This window comes from Myotis lucifugus, unplaced genomic scaffold, assembly GCF_000147115.1.
Source record: "Myotis lucifugus unplaced genomic scaffold, Myoluc2.0 scaffold_177, whole genome shotgun sequence".
Classification (NCBI taxonomy): domain Eukaryota; kingdom Metazoa; phylum Chordata; class Mammalia; order Chiroptera; family Vespertilionidae; genus Myotis; species Myotis lucifugus.
In genome coordinates this window covers 2,244,945-2,252,033 of record NW_005871225.1, presented here as the reverse complement: position 1 = coordinate 2,252,033, position 7,089 = coordinate 2,244,945, and the positions used below count along the sequence as shown (strand labels likewise).

General features: G+C 40.8%; 1 pseudogene; it reads left to right on the top strand.

Annotated features, from left to right (window-relative positions):
* Positions 1 to 416: 416 nt before the first annotated feature.
* LOC102426196 lies at positions 417 to 6,691 on the top strand (annotated as a pseudogene).
* The last annotated feature ends 398 nt before the right edge of the window (positions 6,692 to 7,089 follow it).

Below are 7,089 nucleotides of genomic sequence, written 5' to 3'. Positions count from 1 at the left end.
TTAATATGCAAATAATTGCATCAAGTATTGACTCTTTTTTATGAGACAACACCAACATATCCCTTAGGGACTAAACATTTTATCTTTTTCTCTTCAATGGTTGATTTTCTTTTATAGCTATAAAATGAAAACAATGAGCAATTATGATTTTCAAAAAATCTCAAGTAAATACAAAATTGTTTAAATGCTAAAACTATGAGTATCTTTCCCTTGTTGTGTTTGAGTCACTCATCTCAGATACATTGGTCACATTCGTTAAGGCTGAACCTTATTTTATGAAATCCTGAAAATTTATTCTCATATAAGGGTATATGGAGTTCTGCAAGAGCATTAGAATAAGCTCAATCTGTTCTTAACATAACAAACTACATGGTTCCTATGTGAACATTGCCCTTCTTCATTCAAAGTCAGATAGCATGAGAGTTGATATGACTCACAGTTTCCCGACACTGGTGGAACTAGTTTACATCTACAGCCCCTTGAATACCATCAAAGATGAACTTGATTCTTCCCAAGTACAAGCAACCTTTAGAAGATCTCATTCTAGATAAGTTTAGCAATAGAATTAGATCAGTTAAAATCAGAAAAAGAGCTGAGAAAGCCGTTTTGTTAACCACCATGCTGTACCTAGACAAGTCAATATTTAAACTTTCTTACACAGACGTTTATACATCAAAGCGGCTTGGTAATGTTAATTTTGGTGAGGAATATCAACATCTTGATGATACAAGTGAACGTGTAGAGACATATTTAAACCACAAAGGAAGCCACAGATAGATGATCAATAGCATGTTATGTGAAGCCCAGGGGGCCAGGTTACATTTCTCTACTTCATTGAAATGTTGCCATTTTTCTCAGCAGTCTCAAATTCTAAAACTATTCTATATGTTCTCCTTTTTTTTTTCTTTTGTTAATCCTCACCCAAGGCTATTCTTCCATTGATTTTAGAGAAATTGCAAGAGAGAGGGAGGAGAGAGAGAGAGAGAGAGAGAGAGAGAGAGAGAGAGAGAGAGAAACATCAATGTGAAAGAGACCTCATCAATTAGTTGCCTCCCGCACTGGCCCCTACTGGGCCAGGGATTAAACCTGCAACTCAGGTATGTACCCTTGACCAGAATCAAACCTGATCTCCTTCAGTGGGTCGGCCAATGCTCTAACCACTGAGCACACCAGCCAGGGCTGTTCTTTTTTAAAAGACCCTGAGTGTTAGAACCATGGTCCAATGTATCTCAATATTTACACAGATAAATAGAATGAGTACATAGAAAGAAAATAGACGATAAAGTCCAATAGAATTACATTAGGACCCTGATATGTAAATTACTTAATTTTCTTCCACCCAAATTTTTTTCATCTGTTAAAAAAAAAAAAAAAAGATAATGACCTGGGGATGGAGGAGGGGGGGAGGGGGGGAGGGTGGATGGGAGGAGGGGGGGAAAGGGGGGGATGGGAAATATTTGTACTACTATCAACAATAAAAATACATTTTAAAAAAGATAATCAAAGAACTAATAAACACTCTAGAGCAAAGACCTATTAGTACAGTGGCTAAGAATCAAATCTCATCATGCTAAGCTTGGCATCAACCTGTAGCAAATGCCCCAACACTGCCCCTGGTAGACACATCCCAGATTCTGTGGCAAGTTCATCACCCTTGGTAGCTGATGCTAAGAGGATGGGTTGTGGTAACAGGACGAGCTTTCTTCCACAATCCATCTGCGGCCCATACCTTCCTCCCCAATCTCCTGGGCTTAGGTAGTATGAAGGCAGAAACCAGAGCTTAATAATAATAACAATAGTATCGTCTCCCTCAGATCCTTTCCGAAAGGAGGGAGTGTACAAATGTAGAAATAAATAAACAAATTACAGAGCAGGGAGGTGACCATAGAGTGTTATGAAAAGTGAAGAGTGTAGGCTTTGGAGTAAACAGATGTGCCCTCCGCCAATGTTCTTAGCTGTGTGCTCTCCCATGAGTTTCTTAACCTCCCAGAGCCTTAGTTATTGCATATGGAACAACAATAGCTGCTAAAAAGGGTTATTGTTGGGATGAAAAGATATAGTATATATAAAATGACTTAGCCACATTCCCAGACCTATAAATATTAGTGTACTTCCAATGTGCACAGATACATTGACCTCAAAGTAGGAAGAAATGCAGAGGGAAGATAGAAATTTAAAGGTTCAAACAGCAAAATAATTGCTGTGCTACTGGCAGGAGTACTTAAAAGTTTAAAGGATGGGCAAGGAGTTAATGCACCAGTCTAATACTGATTCAGATTTAGAAAGGGCAAAAATATGATGTCTTCAATTATGCCATGAATAAAAGAGGAAATGTGAGTTAAGAAAAGACAAAGAGCTACCCAAGACAAAATACATAAAAGTTTGAAAGGGTTATGTATTCAGTTAGCCCTTTACTACTAGCAATTAGCAAGTTAAACATAAAAAGAATAGCATTTATAGTGGAATGGGTTTTTTCTGGTAATAAAAGTAAAAAACAAATGTCATTTTTGAACATTTAAGTTCAGAAGAATAAAAACAAGAAAATAAAAAGCACCAATTTATCTAAAGATATAGCATTTATTTGTCCATTTGTTTATTTATTTCACAAATAAACCAGGCACTATTTCAAGTAACAAAGGTCCAATAGGGGACAAAAGAAAAGTCATCACTTCTCAGAGGATTTACATTCTATGGGGAAGAGAGTAAACAAAGAAAATATAAATAAGTCACTTGGAAAAGGAGACATATGTAATACTTTCAACAACAAAGAATTAAAGAAAAATAATAATAATCCTAAAATAAATATAAATAAATAAAACAAAAGAGGGGGAAAAAAGTCACTTGGTGATACATGCTATTTTAAAATGCTGTCCAAGTGAGTAGGGAGAGGAAATAAGGCTAGCATTCAGTAGGTTTATTATTAGTAATATTGTTGTTCTTGTACTTTTGTATATTACAAAATATTACAAAATAAGTATATTTTTACTTATTAAAATAAAACATGTAAGTTAATATTAATGTTCTTAGGAACCAAGATTTCCAAGTTAAAAAAGATAAGAAAAAAAGAACTAGAATGTTAAACTTTGAACTGAGCTATCGATATAAACTTATGAGTTATCACATGGGGAGATGACACGTAGGCAAATTTCTAAAGGTAGTAAAGGCACCAGCTCTTCCTGGTGGAGGTAAAAGTAGACAGAGAGGCTCAGTGGAAAGAGAGGGTGTTTGGTGGGTATTAGAAACAAAGGGAACTAGTGTGGCTGCAACCAACAGGTTGAGGAAAGAGTGGTAGAGAAAGAATTCAGAGAGCAGAAATGCCAACTGAGAAGGCCTTTGTAGGCCAAGACATAGATCTGGCTTCTATTTTGGAGGCTTGGAGCAGAAGAGTGAGAGGATTGGATATATTTTAAAGGCTCACGCTCAGAAAGGAGCATGGAGGGAGGAAGTGCTGATGGAAAGACCCCAGTTAAGAGACCTCAGCAGTGAGCAAGCCAAGACTCAATGGAGCAGTGGAGATGGTGGAAAGTGGTTAGATTCTGGGTCGTTTGAAAGGGGAAGTGAATTGATTTACTGTTGGATTGGCTGTGGATATGAAAGAAAGAGACAAATTCAGGAAAGATGTCAGATATTTGACTAGAACAACTGGATGGATGACTTTCCCATTATTGAGATAAGGAAGACTAGAGGAGGAACAGATTTAGAGACTGGCAGCTGGGAATTAAAAAATTTGGATATATAGAGGTCAAGTTTGAGATACCTACTGGTCGTCTATGTGGAGATGTTTAGAAACATCACTGATAGCCCTGACCAGTTTGGCTCAGTGGATGGAGCGTCGGCCTGCGGACTCAAGGGTCCCAGGTTCGATTCCAGTCAAGGGCATGTACCTTGGTTGCAGGCACATCCCCAGTGGGGAGTGTGCAGGAGGCAGCTGGTCGATGTTTCTCTCTCATTGATGTTTCTAACTCTCTATCCCTCTCCCTTCCTCTCTGTAAAAAATCAATAAAATATATATTTTTTTAAAAATCACTGATAGCCCTGGTCAGTTTGGCTCAGTGGATAGAGCATCGATCCATGGATTGATAGGTCCTGGCTTCAATTCTGGTCCAGGTCATGTCCCTCAGTTGCAGGCATGTGTGGGAGGCAACCAATCGATGTGTCTCTCTCACATTGATATTTTTCTCTGTCTGTCTCTACCCCTCTCTTCACTCTCTCTCTCTCTAAAAAAAAAAAAAAAAAAATCAATGAAAAAATATCTCCTGGTGAGAATTAATAAAAATATCACTGATACATGTATATAATTTATATGTTAATAACAAAGTGAGGTCATATACTCTATTCAGTTTTGAACTATCACAGGAGTATTTTTTCTAACCTTAAGTATTCTTTGAGAACATTATTTTTAAGCCTCATAATATTCAACTGGTAGATTTTACCACTCAGGAGTTTTCACAAATTAGTTTCACATTTATCATTATTATATATAATGCTTTGATAGCTTCACTGACTATCTCCATGAGGGACACATCCAAATATAGGGTCAAGAGTGTGAAACTTTTGAAACCTTTGATACATATTAAGTTGCATTCCCAAAAAGGAATACCAATTTATAGTCTCACTCTTAGGTCTGAGAGTACCTGCTTGCTTAATTATTTTTTTGCCCAAATTGAAGATGATCATTTTAAGTATATTTCCAGTTTTATAGTAAAACTTATCTATCAATATTTAATTTGCATTTATTTGAATCTTAGTAAATTGCAACATTTCTTCCTAAGTTTATGTGTCTTTTGATTTTTTTCTTCTGCATATTATACTCTCATATCCTTTAAATTGACCACTTTTGAAATAAACATTTAACATTGAAATGATAACCATAATAGTAGTAGTAGCTAACATGAATTGTGCTAAGTGGTGCACTAAGCAATTGACACATTAATCTTCACAACCTTATTAGTAATACTCAGTGTTCAGACAAGAACATTTAGGATTAAAAAGGTGAGATGACCTGCTTCAAGTTACACAACTAGTCAGTGCATGAACCGGGATTTGACATTCTGACTCCAGAGCCCACCAAAAGTAATCATATTTAGTAATTTGAGAAGAGAACCAGTTTGGAGACCATGGAAAAGTTTGAAATGTAAGATCTGAATTTACTCAGGTAAGAATTTACTAGAACAAATAAATCCAGTGCAGAAATGTTATTTTAGCAATTCAACTACTCTGCTTAATTGAATATCTACTAAGGGCAAAGGTTCTCAGAACACGCTGTGAGGAAATACAAAGAACAGCTTGACAAGCTCATTTCTAGCATGTGAACACCAAGCTTGCCACCCCACATATGGCTGTCCTATTATCAGATGGAAAGATCTGCTAGTTTCGAATTTTCCTGAATTATATGTAAACTTTAATCACTATATTTAAGAAGAAATGTTGGAAGAAAAATATGGGGTGCCTAAAATGATGCTTTTGGAGAGAGAAAAACATCAGTGCGAGAGGCACATCGTTTGGTTGCCTCCCACCTGGTCAGGGTCAGGGATCAAGCCTGCCACTGAGGTACATGCCCTTGGCTGGAATTGAACCCAGGACCCTTCAGTCTGCAGCCAACAAAAGGAAGTTGGGCCCTGGCGACCCTCTGTATCTGGCCCATGGTCCTTGCTCTGTTCATGTCTGTCTGCCTACCACACCAAGAAGTTCTGAGAGTCACTGGAGCAACCACGGCCACCTAGGGAGAACCAGAGCTCCTGGTGTGGAGCCCAGAGGCCGTAGCTTCAGATCCCCCAGGGCCCATGGGACTGGAGGTGAGGTTGGGGTCCTGGTGCTCCTGCTTGTGATCACTCTCATCTGCAGTCTGGTGTCCATCTGTGTGCTACGCCGGCCTGGAGCTAACCTGGAAGCCTCAGCCTTCCGCCAGAAAGCCCTGAGCCTTGTAAGCTGTTTTGTCTGGCGGGGGAGGAGGGGGAATTCTGGCCACCTTCTCCTGGACCTGCTGCCTGACTCCCTGTCTGTCATAGATGAGGCCCTGGCAGCCCTGGAGGTGATACTCCGGTTTCCCCTACAAGAGTTTATCCTGGCCATGGGCTTCTTCCTGGTCCTGGTGATGGAGCAGATCACACGGGCTTACAAGGAGCAGTCAGTGCTACCACCTCGACAGGAGACAAGGGCACTGCTAGGGACAGTGAATGGTGGGCCACAGCACTGGCATGATGGGCAAGGCCTCCCACAGGCAAGGGAGCTCTGGCAGCTCCCTCAGCCCTGCGTGCCTGTGTATTGGTCTTCTCCCTGGTTCTGCACTCGGTGTTCAAGGGGCTGGCAGTGGGACTACAGTGAAACCAGGCTCGGGCCATGGAGCTGTGTCTGGCATTGCTGCTCCATAAGGGTATTTTGGCCGTCAGCTTGTCCCTGAGGCTGCTGCAGAGCCACCTGTGAGCAAAGGTAGTGGCTGGCTGTGGATTCTCTTCTCATGCATGACACCTCTGGGCATTGAGCAGGGAGCAGCTCTGGCACAGTGAGCTGGCCCACTGCACCAGCTGGCCCAGTCTAAGCTGGAGGGCATGGCAGCCGGCACCTTTCTCTATATCACCTTCTTGGAAATCCTGCCCCAGGAGCTGGCCACTACTGAGCCAAGGATCCTCAAGGTCATTCTGCTCCTATCAGACTTTGCCCTCTTACTGGCCTACTCTTCATTCAGGTCTAAGGGGCTCCAAGAGGGGCAGGGGAGATTGGGTACCAGGTGCCCTTGATCCATCTCCCCTCAGGAATGGGGAAGGGAAGTACTGAGAACCAAAAAGTTCTCTGAGAGGTGGGAATGCAGCCTTTGGAACAATTTGACCAATGGGAAAGAAGTGGGTAGACAAAAGCCTGGTCCACAGGCTGAAGGGACAAAGCATAATAAGTCACGAGAGACATGATCAAGAGACATTAATAATAGGGAAGACACTGAGTGCTAGAATCAGGCAGACACTACACACGGACAAACTGACACTGGGGAGGCTAAAGTTGGGCATGATACCCAGGTGCTTTGGGATGGAAGTAGAGAGAACACAGTCCCAGAGTCAGCAGTTCTCTTGTTTCTAGCCCATTTCAGCCCTCTGT